This window comes from Mesoplodon bidens (assembly GCF_964165515.1).
Source record: "Mesoplodon bidens genome assembly, contig: HAP1_SCAFFOLD_150, whole genome shotgun sequence".
NCBI classification, from domain to species: Eukaryota; Metazoa; Chordata; class Mammalia; order Artiodactyla; family Ziphiidae; genus Mesoplodon; species Mesoplodon bidens.
Window position 1 is genome coordinate 682,477 of NW_027672498.1, and position 18,918 is coordinate 701,394.

The following is an 18,918-nucleotide window of genomic DNA, read 5'->3' on the forward strand; positions in this document are numbered from 1 at the left end:
GCAGACTCCCAACCACTGTGCCACCAGGGAAGCCCCTCGACTCCTTTTAACTTTGGGTTTTCTGTGGACCTGATGAGACCTAATTTTATGGAAGATGCATTTTTTTTCCAGAATGTGAGATTAATGCGAAGTCCTTAATATTTCTAACTCTTGCCTTTGCATCTTCGGAAACATGTATAGCATTGGATAAGTCTTTTGATTTGCTTTTAACCTCAGATGGGGATTTTGGCGGGATGGAGGCACAAGGCCTGCCCTTGAAGTACGGTTTCAGGGAAGAGAAGCCTGCGGCCTTGTGTTCCTTTATGAATGAAGACTCTGCATTGGAGGACTTTCCCACCAGCTTCCTGGGCCTCTGCACCATGAGAAGCTGTTTCAGCTTTCTTAGGGATGGCCTCCTGAGCTTTCATTCTTTGGCAGTGTTCGCCACAGATGGCTGGGCATTCTGTTTCCTCCTGACGCTCTCATCTCCCACTGCTTTGAGGTGCATTTTCTGTATGCCCCTTGAGGACCTTGTTCACTCTCAGCAGCTTTTCCTCTGTACTCTCAATCTTTGCTAGGCTGTCTTTCTGTGGTTGGGCAGTTTCTAATTTCTTTTGAAAGATGTAGCGTGTAAACATGGCACTTAAAAGGTTGGAACGTGTACACGTGGCAGGTTTTTCTTCCTTTTTAACCTCATCAATTTTTTCTTGAGTTTCTGCATCTAACAAATTTTCCACAAAATGGAGTTCCCTCAATTTGTTTTTATTAGTTGAATTGTTGGGTACAGGTTTAACAGAAGGGCTCCTTGTATTGTTTTTCAGAAGGCCCAGCGGCATATCTCCATCTTGTGTATTTGAAAAAAGAAGTTGAATGAATGGTAATAATGTTGATTCCACATCTCCTAGATTTCCCTCTGAGATATAAGGCAGTATGTAACTTAGTGCACTGATAATATCACTTTTATTATTAGAGTCCAGCTGCTCATTCATGAAGCCTGACAAGCTGACAGCACTGTTAGGTGAGGACATCCTCTCTGACGCAATAGTCCGCTCGGTGCTGTTGTTCTTCTTCTGGGCTTGTAACACCTTCATCAACGATCCTCCTGCATTCTCTATAGATGTTTCTTCATCTGTCAAAAGAGAAGGGACTGTTTTTCATCATTGAAGACTGATGGGACAGCCTTTTGTCAGTCCACAGCCAAAGAAATTAGGAATCAGTCAAAGTTTGAGTGCCACTTAGGAGAAAAAGAAACCCACACTTAAGCCTATGACTGGCAACAACAAAATGTGAGAAAGGTCTCTCTTGAAAAAGGGGCTATCTACTCAGAAAATTCTGTAGCGTGAAATATAGGAACTATATTCAGGATTACTCCACTGGTTCCCAGGGGCCAGTACTCAAGAAAAGCCAAGGCTGCAAGACAAATATTCTCCTAATCAGCTGGACTCTCTGCAGATCTACTGTGACTCCTCACATTCATATACCCCATCCTGTCCTGCCTCAGAAGCACAGGAGTGTGAGGCTTCCTCTCTCCACCTCTTCAGTGTGCTTGTGTTCTTGCTGCTATCACAGATCTCCACGACAACCACCACCGCTAACAGGTCGTCATCTGGACATGTCCTTCTCCAACTACCCACTCTGTCCATTGCTTAGTCCCTGCTTCTATATATCCCAGTCCCCATAACAGAAGGCTCTATACAGAAAAAAACACTATGTCCGCCCTGGCTCTTTGCTAAAATTTGGGCAGGAATCTCGGGTATAAGTTTAGAGATTTGCCAGATTGTATGCCCATTGGAATGTTCAACAAATCAATGGAATAATACTTGAGGCCCTAAAATGTAGATGAGAAAAAGCAACTTCTGTCAGATGGCTACTTTGCTTTCAATTCATTTTACTTCTAATGTTTCCAGCACTACTTGGGGAACCATCCAAATCTTCTGACTGTGTGAAGGTAATGTGTACCATTGTGTAGCTGGGCTTGTCTTCCAAAAGGATTAAAAGTATTTTTGGTGAGGGTCAAAGGAGGAGGGAAGGGTCATGAGAAAGGAGGAGCAGAGGCTAGCAGAGAGCCCCAAACTGGGGACAGGAGATCGGGGCACTAGGGTCATAGCACTTAACACCTCTGATCTTGTTTTTCCTCACCTGTAAAAGGAGATTAAAAATGCCTTTTCTGCCCACTTCTGGGGGAGAAGGGAGTAATATAATTAGTAAAAAAAATGTTTGGGGGAGTTCCCAGGTGGTCTAGTGGTTAGGACCCGGCACTTTCCCTGCTGTGGCCCGGGTTCAATCCCTGGTGGGGGAACTAAGATCCCACCAGCTTTGTGGCCAAAGGAAAAAAAAACTGTGTTGAAAAATCAGCAATATTGTCTTTATATAAGTGGCAAAGTGTTATTATTTATGATGTGCTCTAGATCAGTGAAAGAGACCTGTATTCAAGCTACCTGGGCATGAAAGCACATTTTGGAAGTCATCAAGTTAGTGCCCAGAAATCTAATATATAGAAAAATAGTTGAAAGGCCCTGAGTGTTTTGTGGATAGAAAAACTTGCGATTCAGAGCAAGTTCAGAGCTGGACAGTCAGAGAAATAACTAGCTCTCCCATGCATTAGAAGGGCTTGGTAGCAGCTTCTGGTTATGGAACCAGAAACTCTCAGGCTCCAGATAGGACATAAAACAGCATCACTTGTACTCTTTATAAAATTGCAGAAACAAACAAAATAAACAAAAATATATTTACACCTGTCTTATAAGACAAAGGGTACTTGAGACCTAATGTATATAAAATCAGTTTACAAACTGTGATGTACTATGTGAATAAGTTCTCGTTTGCAGAGAGCACAGCATAGGATATGTGGCCATTAATGTGAATTCCCTTCCCCCTTCCATTCCTTTCTCTTGTTCCTTTATATATACAGATCAGTTACATTATGAAGCTAATAATGTAACTGAGCTATTCTTAGATTAATAATGTAACCAAGAATCTGATTTTTAGCAAGGGGGTAATTCTTAGAAATTTAGGGAGCTGGAACTCTGAATGAATGTATTAAAATAATGTAGGGCTTCCCTGATGGCACAGTGATTGAGCGTCCACCTGCCAATGCAGGGGACATGGGTTCGTGCCCCGGTCCGGGAAGATCCCACATGCTACGGAGCGGCTGGGCCCGTGAGCCATGGCCGCTGAGCCTGTGCGTCTGGAGCCTGTGCTCTGCAACGGGAGAGGCCACAACAGTGAGAGTCCCGTGTACCGCAAAAAAATAAAAAAATAAAAAAAATAAAATAATGTAATTACATCATTAGTTTTAAAATGTATAATCCTTGATTAAAAATAAAAAATTAAATTAAAAATTAAAAATGTATTATCCCGCAATTGAGACTCACCACAACGTGTGACGACCCTCAGGCGTTCACTGTCACAACGCAGCTTGACTGTCTCACAGACAACCTCAATAGTATTTTTAAATTGGCAGAGGCAGCAGGCCCTATGGCTGGGTAAGATCCTATAAATGGAAACACAGGTAATTAAATTCGTGGTAAAAGAGTTACCTGAGTAGGTAGAAGAGGTAGGCCAAGGTCACCACAGACCAGTGCAAAAAGGAGTTCTTGGGGCATATGGACTATAGAACTGGATAGGGGCCGGTTGGCCAATTGCTGCCCTAGACTGTTGGAAATAAATATAGAGGAGGAGAGAGGTGCCCAACAGAAGGATTTGGATGGCAGTAGGTATGATATGCCTAGAAAAAAGGGAATAGGGATTAGAATTGGGTGACATTGATCTGTAGTTTAATTCAGAAGTATCTCCTTCCAACCTGAAAGCCTCACTTTGGGTTGAGAGTACACAGGAAGAAGGCAGACTTCTAAGAAGAGTGTGAATAAGACTGCACATTCTGGAGTCACTTTCTCAGTTCCTATTTGTGAGGAGTAATATATTAGAAATTATTCTAGTAATAAAAAAGAATCATGTGCCTAAACAATAACAGAGATCGCATTGACCAAATCTGAACAAAAGGAACATTCCAAAGAATAACATTATCATTATAATAAGGTATAACATAGTTAATTGAAAAAAAAGCATGTGAGTTCATAATGATACTCCAAATGAAAAGTGGGGGAGCTCTTCTTTATAGAATAATGTCAGCTAATAAATGCAAAAGGAAGGATAGAATTAGGAAAGTGTTATTTTGCAACTATCAATGTAATAATCGATTCAGACAAGGATTATCATTGATGCACAGTTGGGTGAAGAGTTGTTTGAAAGTAGGATCTTCACTGATCCCAAGGATCACCCCACATAGTTTTTATCAATTGCCAAGGGGAAAAATAACTTTACAATGGAGAGATATGGAATAGACCACCTTAATCAAGTGATCAAACTTAGCACTGGGCCACCTGAAGTGATGATGTATGAAGAATACATCACCTATATAGTATTCTTCCCCAAAATGTTTACTTTGAATCTAATGAGGAAACAGACAAATACAGATTGTGGGGCAATTTACAAGACAACTGGCTTAGACTCTTCAAAAAAGCCAATGTCATAAAAGACCAAAAAATATAGTAGGGAAAAATTCTAGATTAATGGAAACACAGACATGACATGCAATGCCTAATCTTTAATTGGATCCTGTATCAAAACAAAACAGACTTAAAGAATGTTATTGGCTTCTGGCCAAGATGAAGTACAAGGGCCAACTTAACCTCCCACCTGAAACAAGGAAAAAATCAGATGGAACATATGAAACAACAGTTTTCAAGAAACTGAACCTCACGCAATACATTTCAGTGATTCCCGAGGAGATGGGAAATAAATGAAGTGATCCCTATAATTGCCCTTACTTCTCTGAGAGAGTATCCACGTCATGGTACAGGGAAGAGAAGTCCAGACAGAGACTAGTGGGCTCCCTGACAGACAAAATGGAGATAAGAGTCTGGGAAAACCAAGGTAACTAGAGTTCACAAAGCAGAGTATCAGAGAGAAAAGAAGTGCACAGACAAAGAACTCTGGAGATATGCAGAGGGATCTCTTGAGAATTCAACAAAGTATTGGTCAGTACATTTGTGTGAGGAATAACTTGATGCCAGGAGAAGAACCACATGAAAGGATTAATAAGAAGAATAACTGGATATCACACAGGGTTGTAGGAATAGTACCTGTTCCTACAAGTCAGACTGGAAAACCTCATGATACTCAGAAAGGACTTGTCTCAGTAGTTGCAAATAATGAGCTCCAGACTAAAGGCTACTTGGACTCCTACCCAACGAAACTTAAAAGCTAGACCTAAAAGAATAAAATTGTTTTGAGTAACCTAATTTCACCCAAAACAAAGCCCAGGCATTTTACAGGAATATAAATATACATAGCACAAAATAAACTAAAACTCACAATATCTGGGATCATATGAAAAATTGCATGCAAGCATGCAAAGAAGTAGGACAATATGACCCATACTGAGGAGAAAAGGCAATCAATCAACAATAACCCATAATCTATACAGATGTTAGAATTGGCAGAAAAGAACTTTTAAAAAGTTATTATACATGAAGAAAAGCTATTATAACTGTTATTTCATATGTTGAAAAACCCAGACTAAACACTGAAAATGTTAAGTACAGGCATGGAAAATGTAAAACAGACCTAAATTGAGCTTCTAGAGATTAAAAACAATGTCTAAATGAAAAAGATATTGCAGGAGGTTAAAGGCTAATTAGACACGGCAGAAGGTCAGTGAACATTAAGGCATAGCAACAGAAACTATCCAAAATGAAACAAAAGGAGTAACAAAACAACAACAAAATGAATAGAGCCTCAGTGACTTGTGCAATAACTTCAAGTGGCATAATACATGTGTACTTAGAGTCCATGAAGGAGAGGAGAAATATAAAAATTTGAAGAAATAATAGCCAAAATTTTTCCAAATTGGTAAACACTATAAACCCACAAAGTCAAGAAGATCAATGAACTTTAAGCAGAAGAAACATGGACAAAACTACACCAAGGCACAGAAAATAATCGAATTGCTCAAAACCAGCAATAAAGAGAAGAATTTAAAAGGAGCCAGAGGAAAAAATTATACACTACCTACAGAGGAACAAAGATAACAATGACAGCAGAATTCTTGCTTGAACAATCGTAAATGAGAACTCAGTGGAATAACATCTTTAAAGTAGGGAATTGAATTCTATCAAGCTATAATTTTATACCCAGATCTGTCAAAACAAAAGCAAAATAAAGACTATCTCAGACATACAGAAGCTGAAAGAATTCATTACTAGTAGACTTTCACAATAAGAAATGTTAAAAGAAGTATTTTTAAGCAGAAGGAAAAGGACACCGGATTAGGAATATGGATCTATATAAAAGGTTAAGAATACTGGATACATACAACAATGAAGACCCAATTCAACCAAAAATAAATAAACAAATTAAGAAAAGAAGGGAAAAAGCATATAATCATTGCAATAGATGCAGGAAAAGAATGAAAACATCTAACATACATTCCTGATTAAAGAAAAAACAACAGCCCTCAGTAGACTAGGAATGGAAGGAGACTTCCTCAACTTGATAAATGACTTCTACAAAAAACCTAACATCATACTTAATGGTGAAGGACAAAGTACTTTCTCACCAGGATCAGGAACAAGGCAAGGATATCTGCTCTCATTGCTTCTATTTGACATTGCACTGAAGGTTCTAGCCAGTGCAATAGGGCAACAAAAAGAAAAGACATATTCAGAATGGAAAGGAAGAAGTAAAACTATCTTTATTTGCAGATAACATGATTATGTAGAAAACCTGATAGAAGCTACGAAAATGCTACTGCAACTAATAAATGAGTTTATCAAGTTTGCAGGGTACAAGATCAACATACAAAAAGATGAATTTGTCTCAACAAACAATCAGAGATCAAAGTTTTAAAATGCTACTTATAAAAGAGTCAAATATACAAAATACTTAGAATAAATCTGACAAAAGACTTGCACACTGAAAACTGTAAAATATTGTCAGGGGAAATTAAGAAAGACCTAAATAAATGGAGAGATATAAAGTATTCATGGATCAGAAGATTCAATATTGTTGAGACATCAGTTCTCCCCAAATCGATTTATACATCAAAACCCCAGTAGGCTTTTCTATAGACATTGACAAGCTAATTCTAAAATTCATATGGAAATAAAATTTAGAATAACTAAAACAACTTTGAGAAAGAACAAAGTTGAAGAACTAACAGTAACTGATTTCAAGGATTATGAAGCTACACCTTCAAGGCATTGTGATAGTAGTGTAAAGATAGGCAAAAAGACCAAAGGAACAGAATACAAAGTTCTGAAGTACAGAGATGTGGAGAACTGACTTTCAGGTTCAAAGGCATTTCAGTGGAGAAATGATAGTCTTTTCAACAAATGATGCTGGAACAACTGGATATCCAGGTGCAAAAAGAAAAAAAAAAGAACTTCCATCTAAACCATATACAGAAATGAACTCAAATTGGTTCAAAGATCTAAATGTAAAACATAAAACTATAAAACGTCTAGAACAAAACAGGTGAAAAATTTTATGACCTTGAGTTCGGCAAGATTTCTTAGATACAACACCAAAAGCATAATGCATAAAAGAAAAAAATAGATAAATTAGACACTATCGAAATTAAGAATTTCTGCCCTGCAAAAGACACTCCTGAGAGAACGAAAAGATGAGTCACAGAGTGGGAGAAAATACTTAGCAACTTACATATTGGATAAAGGACTAATTTCCAGAATATATAAAGAACTCTCAAAACTCCAGAAAAATATACATAAACGATTCAAAGATATACAGATGGAAAATAAGCATATGAAAAGATGTTTGACATGATTAATCATTAGGGATGCTACAGTGAGATACAACTACACACCTATTAAACTATCTAAACTTAAAAATACTGAGCATAGCAAATGTTGGCCGCAACGTGAAGAAAATGCAGCTCTCATACACTGCTGGTAGAGATGTAAAATGATCAAACCACTAGGGAAAATAGGTATTTCTTAAAAACTTAAACATACACTTACCAATGATGCAGCCATTCTACAGGCAGGCATTTACCCAGGAGAAATGGAAGTATACATCCATACAAGACTTGTACACAAATATTCATAGCAACTTTATCTGTAATAGACAAAGACTCAAACAACTCAAATGTCCATCAATGGTCAATACATAAATGGTGGTACATCCATATAAAGGAATGCTATTCAGCAATAAACAGAAATGAATTACTGATATATACAACAATATGGATGAAGATTAAAATAATCATGCTGAGTTAGAAGCCAGTTAGAAAAAAGTATACACTGTATGATTCCATTTACATAAAATTCTAGAAAATGCAAACAGAAAGCAGATCAATGGTTGCATGGCGATTGGGAAGTGCAAGGAACGATGGGAAGGAAGAATTACAAAGAGACATTAAGAAACTTTCTGAGGTGATGGACATTTTGATTTCCGTGATGTCTTCATGGTGTGTATGTATGTGTGTGTGTGAACACAGATTATTGCATGTCAATTATACCTCAAAATGCTGTTAAAAGAAATGATATTAATAAGAGAGACAATTGGGGAAATTTGAATAGCAACACTTTATTAGGTAATATTATTGTGTAGGAATTTAATTTCTTCAATACTGTGTATTAACAGTATCATCGTTACACAGGGAAATAATTTTTAATATCCAGAGAGGAGGGCATCTAGCTGACAAGAGAGGGATCGCAATTGTGGCAGATGCTGTGGGACGCTGAGGAAGATGAGGCTAGAGCAGTGACCAATGCGTGACGGCACGGTGAAGACAGTCATTTGTCAGGTGACCTGACAAAGACGGTTGGAACAGACTGCTAAATGCAGGGCCGTTTCCACATACTAATCTCACGCAATCCCCTCAACTAGCCTTGGCGTAACAGAAAGTTTCTATTAGCTTGCCATATTGGAGGGGGGATGGCACAATTTAAGGTGCAGTAAGTTGTGTAATAAACTGTCACAATAGGGTCCTACAGAAATAGTTTTTTAAACTGCAAACAATAAAGCTTGACCCTTCCCTCACAACATATATGAAAATTAACTCAAAATGAATCATAGACCTAAATGTAGATATACAACATCTGGAAGAAAACGTAGGAGAAAATCTTTGTGATTTGGGGTTAGACAGTGGGGTCTCAGAGAAAGATTTCTTAGATTAAGACACAAAAAAAGCAGAAACCATCTAAGAAAAATTGCTAAGGGACTCCCCTGGTGGTTAAGACACCGAGTTACCAATGCTGGGGGCCCGGGTTCGATCCCTGGTCAGGGAACTAGGTCCCACATGCATGCCTCAACTATGAGTTTGCATGCCACATCTAAGAAGCCCATGAGCTGCAACTAAGGGGCCCATCTGCCACAACTAAGACCCAGCACAACCAAATAAATAAATTAAATAAATATGAAAAATTAAGAAAAATTGCTAAATTAGAGTTCATCAAAAATTTAACACTTCTAGTTTTCAGAGACACTTTAATATAATGAAGGTAAGTCACAATCTGGGAGAAGATATTTACTAAACACATATCTGAGAGCAAGGACTTTTTCCATTGCTTTTTATATAAAGCACTCTTAAATCTCAATATAAATATCCAACTAAAAATGGATTTGAACAGACACTTCATTTAAAAAGATATTTGCACATGAATAGACACTCAACATCATCAGCTATTACCGAAATGCACAATGTGGCAAAAACCACGAGATTCAACTACACACCTACTAGAAAGGCTAAAATGTTTTTTAAAAAACAAATATAAGGATCAGGTGAAGATGTAGAGCATCTGCAACTCTCATAGACTGCTTGTGGGAAAGCAACATGGCACAGGCACTTTAGAAAACAGTTCAGCAGTTTCTTAAAAAGTTCAATAGGCACTTAGCATATGATGAAGCAATCCCACCCTGAGGTATTTTACCCCAAAGAAATGAAAACATATGCTCACACAAGACATATGTTCACACACACATGTGAGGGTTTTCAGAGGCTTTGTTCATGACAGCCAAAAAACTAGAAGAAACTCAAATGTTCATCAAACGATGAATGCGTAAACAAACTGTGTATCCACACAACTAGAATACTGCTCAGCGCTCAAAAGGAATGAGCTACTACTGACAGGTGCAACAAAACAGATGAATCTCCAAAGAGACTGGCTAAGTGAAAGAAGCCAAAAACAAAAAGCTACATACCACATGATTTCATTTATCAAATATTCTGGAAAAGGCAACATTATATGGACAAAAATCAGATTGGTGGTTGCCAGGGGCTGGTAGTGACAGGAGGATGGATTGACTACAGAGGGACAGGAGGAGTCTTTTGGGAGTGCAGAAGTTTTCTTTACCTCAAATGTGGTGGTGGCTATAGAACTATACGTTTGTCAAAACACATCACACTGTATATTTGAAAAGAGTGAATTTTGTTAAATGAAAATTATACATAAATAAACCTGACTTAAGAATATAATCAAACAAACCTAAAAATACATTTGAGTGAAAATCAATGTAAGAAAAATCAACTTACAGTGTTTCCAATTCAAGGGTCATCATGAGGATGCTTTCAATTGCTGTGACACTTGTGCTGTTCCCATGTCTCTGAAGGAGAAGCCCAAACATGCATGATATAAAACCCAAAGACAAAATTTCTAAACTGAAAAAGATACTTAACATGTGATTACTTCCACTTTGGCTTCTTACTTGCCATAGATGATAATTCCAAAGAGCTCTTTTTGAAGAAATTTAAATTTGCATCATCAAATTAATGACCTTGGTGCTGAACAGTACAATCATTTTCTATTATCCTCACTTCTCATTTTCAATTGCATCTACCTCTTTTGATCACTCTTTTTAAAAAGAATAATGTACCCCTTATTCCTTTTTGCTTTCTTGGATAAATACTATTCCTATATGCATCTTCATGTTCCCTATCTATATGTGTTCTTCGACACTGTTCTCATCCTCTGCTGGCTCTCTTACCCATATATATTCTTTCTTAATCCTTTTCTTTGCCAGTAACTCTTATTTTCAATAACCCAGTTAAAATCCAAAATATGACTGTTTAGCCAAAGTACTCAATTTTTGACGAAAGTAAAAAGGAGCAGAAATTATCTCATGAGCCATGAAACTGTTACAATACTTACAAATAGTTTAATGCTGGCACTTTAAAAAGACAAGAATCTTCAACTGTCGGCAAAGGATTACGATTGAGAATTCTGAAAAATGGAATGGAATTAAAATTATCTGCATTTTCAATTACTTCCATGAAAGTTTATAGTCATTTTTTTGGTATGGAACTTGAAGGTTAAAAAAATCATTTTCTGTCTTTACCTACAAATCACCCTTAGAATCTGTAAAACACTCTTTCACTGGGAGCTACCCAGGTCTCTAGATGATAAAGTGGAGAAGAGAAACAAACAAACAAACAATAAAATAGAAAAAAAAGTGGCTAGCAAAGAAAAAATATGCCAGAGTACTTTTCACATTAAAAACCCTCGAAGTGACTATGCTGGTAGGAAGCCCTTGCTCTGTAAAAATGTACTATTTCTAGTGTCCTCCATAATTCAAGGTGTTTTTCTTTCATCTCTACAAATTTTGAAAAAATTCATGATTTAAACTACCCAGCTAAAGACAAAAATAAGGCTAATTCCTTGGTTCTGGAGCCAAAGAAGAGATAAATCCAAGAGGAACTGGTGAAAGCCATACTCCCATCACATAGTCCCGTGTGTATTCTTGTGCCATAGCCTTTGTTACTGTGTACGTAATCAACTGTTTACTTGTCACTCTCCTAGATTGTCAGCAACTTGAGAGCAGGGACCACACTTTATTGTCATTATTATTCCTGTGCCTGACATAGTGCCTAATATTTACTAGGCATTTAATAAATGTTTGCTGAATAAATAAATAACATTTTGTTTATATATCAATAAAATAAACAAATTAATTTTGGGGAACAAAATTTTATTCCAAAATGTTGGAAGAGATTTTCTTCATAGTTCTTTCTTTCTTTATTTTTTTCCCCCTTAGTTCTTTAAAACAAATAAGGGGGAAAAACCTGAAAAGAAACAGGAAGAAAGAAAAGAATATCTGACTTTAGGTTAACTCTACTCAAGAATTATTAGTGTACTTTTGCAGAATATTATAAAGATAATTATCAAAACTAATATCTTTTGAGTTGCCATGCATATGTGATCAGCATTTAACATTTCATCTTCACAGTAACCTTATGTGACATATATATTACAGAATTGAACAAATGAGGAAACTGTGGCACAGAGAAGTTACATAACTTGTCTTAAGTCATCAAGCTCGTAAGAAGCAGAGCTGGAATTTGAACTCAGTTCTGACTGTAAAGCCTGTGTTTAACCTGAATGAAAAAAAGGGGGAGGGGTTTAAAACATCTGTTACTTTAATTTTTTTAAAAAAATTATTTATTTATTTATTTATTTATGGCTGTGTTGACTCTTCGTTTCTGTGCGAGGGCTTTCTCTAGTTGCGGCAAGTGGGGGCCCCTCCTCATCGCGGTGCGCAGGCCTCTGACTATCGCTGCCTTTCTTGTTGCGGAGCACAGGCTCCAAACGCGCAGGCTCAGTAATTGTGGCTCACGGGGCTAGTTGCTCCGCAGCATGTGGGATCTTCCCAGACCAGGGCTCGAACCCGTGTCCCCTGCATTGGCAGGCAGATTCTCAACCACTGCCCCACCAGGGAAGCACCTAACCTTAATTTTGACAGCACTAAATATAGAAATACCTTTTCAAACTTCATCTACCCATCTGGGAAAGCCTCTATGTGAATTATATTTTCTTTCTTTCTTTATTTATTTCTCTTTTTATTTATTTTTTCCTTAGTCATCTCTCGTGATAAATATTTAATTAGCCTATGGCCATTGAGACTTTATAGATTTTTTAAAAAAATTGCAGGAAAATCAGTAAAAATGATGGAGGAAGGATATCTGAAAATTCATCCCTGCACAGAAGCAACAATAACAACAACAACAAAACTGGCAAAAATGGTCAGAATCAACTTCTTCTGAACTCTGGAAATTTAACCAACATGCTGGCAGTCAATGGGGGAGCTATTTATTCAAGGAAAACAAATTAATTTCTGTAAGAACAATGAGATCTGTGTTGCTTTAACTTGCCCTTGACCTTTGGTCTCCATGCCAGTGGTAGCGTTGAAAAACAGCCCACATCCCTGGTACCAGAATGAGCAGTATAGACTGGGAGGTCCTTCAAAGCCTCATTCCCAAAGTACTGTCATTGTTTTACATGTCTGGTGGTCCCCTGGAAGACCTCACACTTGAAAGTCTTGCCTTTGACCTGACTGAGGGCTGTCTAGTGAGAAAAGCCTCTGCTCAGGTGGCATTTCTGGAAAACATTTTCAAGCAAATATTTTAACATGGCGGTGGCATGAGGCAATGGATAACAGTTTGGGGCAAAAAACAACCCAACCGCAAAGCTTTAAAAGAAAAGCTGAGGAATGAGATGTCCACAGAGACTTTGAAATGTTCCAATGTATTCCTGGGAAACTGGAAGACCATAAGACATATTCCTGGGCATCTAGGAAAATAACTGTTAGCATTAATATATGAGTTCAGCAAGGTTGTAGGATATAAGATCAATATTATTTCTACACACCAGCAATGAGTAATCGAAAAATAGAATTTAGAAAACAATTCCATGTGGAACAGCATCAAAACAAATATAATACTTAGGGGAATATTTTACCAAGTAAGTGCAAGATTCACACTGAAAAGTACAAAACTGTTGAAAGAAATTGAAGAAGATCTAAATAAATATAAAGACATGCTGGATTCATGGACTGGAAGATAATCTTATTAAAATTTCACTACTTCCCAAATCGACCTATGGTTCCATTGCAATTCCTATCAGAATCCCAGCTGACTTCTTTCCAGAAATTGCCGAGCTGTTTCTAAAATTCATATGGCAATTCAAGGAAACAGAATAACCAAAACAATACTGGTAAAGAACAAAGTGGGAGGACTCACACATCCTGGTTTCAAAACTCAGTTCAAAGCTACTGCAATCACAGTGTGGTACTGGAATAAGAACAGACATGGAAATCAATGGAACAGAAATGACAATGTAGAAATAAACCCTCATATTTATGGTCTACTGATTTTCAACAAGGGTGCCAAAACAATTCAATGTGGAAAGAACAGTCTTTTCAAATGATGCTGGGACAACTGTACATCCACACACAAAATAATGAAGCTGAACTCCTACACTTCACACCGTATATGAAAATTAACTCCAAATGGATCAAATATCCAAATGTAAGAGCTAAGGCTATAAAACTCTTAGAAGAAAACACAGGAGTAAATCTTTATGACCTTGCTTTAGACAACAGTTTCTTAGATATGATACCAGAAGCACAAACAACCAAAGGAAAAATAGATGAATTGGATTTTATAAAAACTAAAAAGTTTGTGCTTCAAAGGACACTATCAAGAAAGTGAATAAACATATGGAATGGGAGAAAATACTACAGGTGGGAAGAATAAGATGCAGTTGGGAGAAGAAAAGTATAGTAGTTGCTAGGTGTGACAATCTCAAAATTTTGAACTATTACAAATGAAACAGCCACCCTGAATCACCCCAAAGGGCAGACCCAAGTTATTTTTGCTTTTAGTGTTTATGCCTTTCTAAATCTGAGAAGCTGCCAGGATTCTAGTACATAGCAAAAAGTGAGGACAACACCCTCAAGTGTGTAAGCTTTTGTGTGTACATAGCTATGTAAAGGAAACCAATGCTAGCTGACTGGGGGAGCATTAGGGCGGCTCTGTGACTGCAGCTCAATTTGCCTTCATAGTGTGGCCACACCTCCCACACTGATATTCTCAACAATGGGGTAAATAATTCAATAGGGATAAGGCTTTGATTTTCCTCTTATTCTCTCTTCGTGCTTATGTTCTTGGTACAATATTGATATACCACGGACAAGCCAGCATGTGAATGTGCTCTGTCTGGTTAAGTTATATAGCCTTTCTACATTGTAGAGTCCTTCAGTTTCTAAAATCATGGAGCTTGTATTGTTAGATCCAATGAAGTGACTAAAGGAATTTTTAAAAATAAGCCATCAGTCTGGACCTGCATAGGTGAATGAAGGGGAAACACTTTACAGTCAGAAAAAAAAAAGCATACTTAACATTTAGGATTATCAACCACTGCCGGTTTTCCATAGTATATTTCATTCCTGATTTTATCTGAAAGAGATATGATTACTACCACCATTCAAAAAGTGGTACTTTATTAATTAATAAGCTCTTGGCTCATCTTTGAGGTAGATTTCGGATTTAAAATAGACTACCACACTGCTAACTACTTCACCTGATATTTCTCAATAACACAGAGGCTTCATTCAAGAAACCTACTGACTTATAATTACCTGACACCTGGTGATGAATCAAGGTTTTGTGGGGCCTGAACCTCATCTACTTTGGGAAATCCTATCTAATAAAAACATGCAAAGTTATAAATAGAAAAATCGCTAGGACCCCTCTCAAGACCTTGGAAGGGACCTATGCAAGTGAGGAGCCCTGAAGCCTAAGGTTCACTGAATTCATGATAAATCCACCTCAGCTGGGGCCCTTTTCCAAACTTATTTAATGCAGGCAACTTATAAACACCCCAGTAATATGTCATTATAGGTAGTAAAATGATTTAACTCCAGGGTGGCATCTTCCCTTGGTGGCTTGCCTTTGGTAAGAGATGCAATAAAGTTTAGATCTCACCATGGCAAATGTTTCCTGAAGCAAATTAGCTTTGTCTATTAGAAAGACTTAGTCCAAAACAAAGACTTACTATACTGTGACAATCTTTTGAAAGTAACTGTGAATGAGTTTTCGGAGTACAGTACTAATTTATTTACAACACCAGGTAGTTCTGATTCTTTCACTACCTTTTTCTGTCATTTAAGAGGAGCACAAATTCCAAAGGAACAACTTGGTGCCTCTTCCATTACAAATCTTTTCTAACCTACCACCCATTTTCTACTTCATCACCCCCTCCCTCACCTTGTTACCCTGCTGCATAGATGCTAGAATGGCTCTCATATATGTTTTCCCATCGACATCCATATTTCTCCTTCCAGTATGAAAGCTTCTTGGGGACAAAGTCTCTGTCCTATGAGTCTTTGTATCCCCAGCACTTAGTACAGTGCTGACAGACAGTGGGCATGGCACTCAGTGAATGTTTTGGAATGAATTCATTAATTTTTAAACTGTGATTTATTTATTTCCACAATGTATTTTCCTGTGTTGCCTACATAACTATAGTGAAACTCTAATTCTTATAAGGAACTCTTAGTGTTATAGGATGTTTAGGAAAGGTGGTGAGTTTAAGACGTTGTACTGACGCTACTAAAACCTCCTGGTGAAGGGACCTCACGAGCCTGCTCTCCGGTGTGCTAACAAAAGAAAAACCGACCCTTGGTGCTCTCTCCCCAAGGTATGCATCAGCAAACTAACAAGGGAAAGGAAGGAGGCCACTAAAGATAGGCATCTGCAGGAATTGTTAATCCAGCTCCAGACACAGCCTCAATGCCTTCATTAACCCAAAATGTATGAACTGTGTGAAACTGGATTTCTGAACCACAAGACAGGTAAGAGAGTCTTTTCCAAAGCCAGGTGTAGAAGAGCTCTTTACCTTGAGTCTAAAATCGCCTTCAGGCCGTTGAACGTACCCACTATCATTTCCTTGTGTCATGAGAAATCAGAGAAGTTTTGAGTTGAAGGGGTGTAAAACCCACACTTCTTATTGAAGAGTAGTCAGCAAAGAAAATATATTGAATTAGGCCACAGCAAAGTATTTTCTTTATATTTTTCACACTACAGCTGAACACAAACAACATCTTTTTCCATACCTCAAAGGTTCCTACTGGCCACAGATAATTCACTTCAGCAATATATGCTTTTTTGAAAAATAATATTCTGGGTGGCTGGGGAGAGCCCTGTGGTGGGTGTTCAGGAATTCTTTCTGCTTTACCATTTAAAAGAGCTAATAATGGTTGGGGAAGCACCCACACTTTTGCTCCCTGAAGCATACCCTGCTAAACTTAGTTCTCTGCAGCTCTGTGTTGCATACATTTTAAGCAGTTAGGAACTTTGCACATGAGCAGGAATCAAAGTGAAATTCAAAAGTGGAACTTCCTGGACCATTCGCATATTGGAGAGGCATCAGTGGGATTCCATGACAATGCTAATCTTGAGTGTTTTTGTTTGGTGCCTTTTATTGACCGTGCCAAAGATCAGTACTATGGAAAGCAGAGCCTTTCAAATATATGAGTTAAACAAGTCTCTTGGCCTCTTTGTACCTTAGTTTCCTCATTTGAAAAAAAAATAAATGGCTCTCAAGACATACTTTCCAGAATTCATACTCGGCTTACTTACACCCAGCTAACCAATAACTGCATGATTGTTTTTACACACAGTTGTTTACATGTATTCATCTTCTATTTCACTTACAACTTGTGTAAAAACTGCGTTCCATGCCAGGCCTGAAACGTTCCAAAGCTCAGTTCTGGGAGTAAATTGCAACCAAGATTTCTACAAAAAAAGACACGAGCAAAAGAATTAGAAAGATAGATATTCTTTCAGAACATTTATCCTTTGGCAATAATTCTAATTTATATATGATGAAACATAACATCACTACTCCCTCCATACACTAAAGAAATCTCACTGTGGGAGATATTATGATTTATACTTTCATGATTATACATGTGCTGCATTAGATACCAAATACTAAATGCTCATTCAATACTTGTGTTAAGTGATCTTTATTTCTCTAGCTAGGCAGCACTATTGACACTTTGGGCTGGATAATTCTTTGCTGTGGGAGGCTCTCCTGTACACTGTTGGATGTTTAGTAGCATCTCTGGTCTCTGTCCACTAGATGCCAGTAGCATATACAGTTCTGACAAGCAAAACTGTCTCCAGACGCTACCAAATGTCACCTGTGTGCACAATCACCCTGGGTGAGAACCACTGCTCTTGATACTGGCTGATGTTGGATGCTCAGCATGGTCCTGCTCTGTGCTGGATCTGTCACCTCGGGATACAATGGAGACTGAGCTACAACTTCCGTAAGGAGCTCTGGAGGCCGAGATGGGGGCTTCTGCTGGACTGGAGAACGTTCAACCTCTTTAGTGACCTGTGGATTTATGGGAAGTGCCAGAGCCAGAGATTTAACAGTGACATTGTACAAGTGTGACTGCTGAGCTTCATTTACCCCATGATGAACACGTGGTCAAACTACAACCTCCTTAAGTGTCTCCAAAGGCCGGGCGAGGGCCTCCTGAGGACTGGAAGTTTCTAGTTCCTCAGGGGCCTCTGAAGGCTGAGATGGAGCCCCCTGCGGAAGTGGAGGTGGTTCTACCTCTTCAGTGGGCTCTGCATGCTGAGCCTGGGCCTCTGCCTGGGGTGAAAAAGATTCAACGTCCTCAGGGGTCTGTGGATGCTGAGCAGGGGCCTCTTGATGAGGTAAAGATTCAGCCTCCTCAGTGAGCTCTGGATGACGAGTTTGGGCCTCCTGCTGGGATGCAGACATTTCAGCTTCCTCAGGGGACTCTGGAGGTTCATCTGGGCTCCCCAGAAAATCCCTAGGTATGCTCTCCTCAGGATAAAAGGCATCCATACTGGGATGTAAATAATCACCCTGCAACTGTTGTTCTAGATCCTGAGTGTTTTTTTTCAAATTGGCCTATAGTTCCAACAACAACTTTGGCAAGCTGTCGATGCTGAACTAGATCTTTCTTCAGGTTTGGGGGTGAAACAATAAAGCTCATTGGTTTTGAGCTCTTACTACCTAGAGGTGGAACAAGTATTTCAAATGATTAGTGACCTTCAGCCTGATCTAGACCTATGTGTTTAGTCTTACTTTTGTGTCGAGG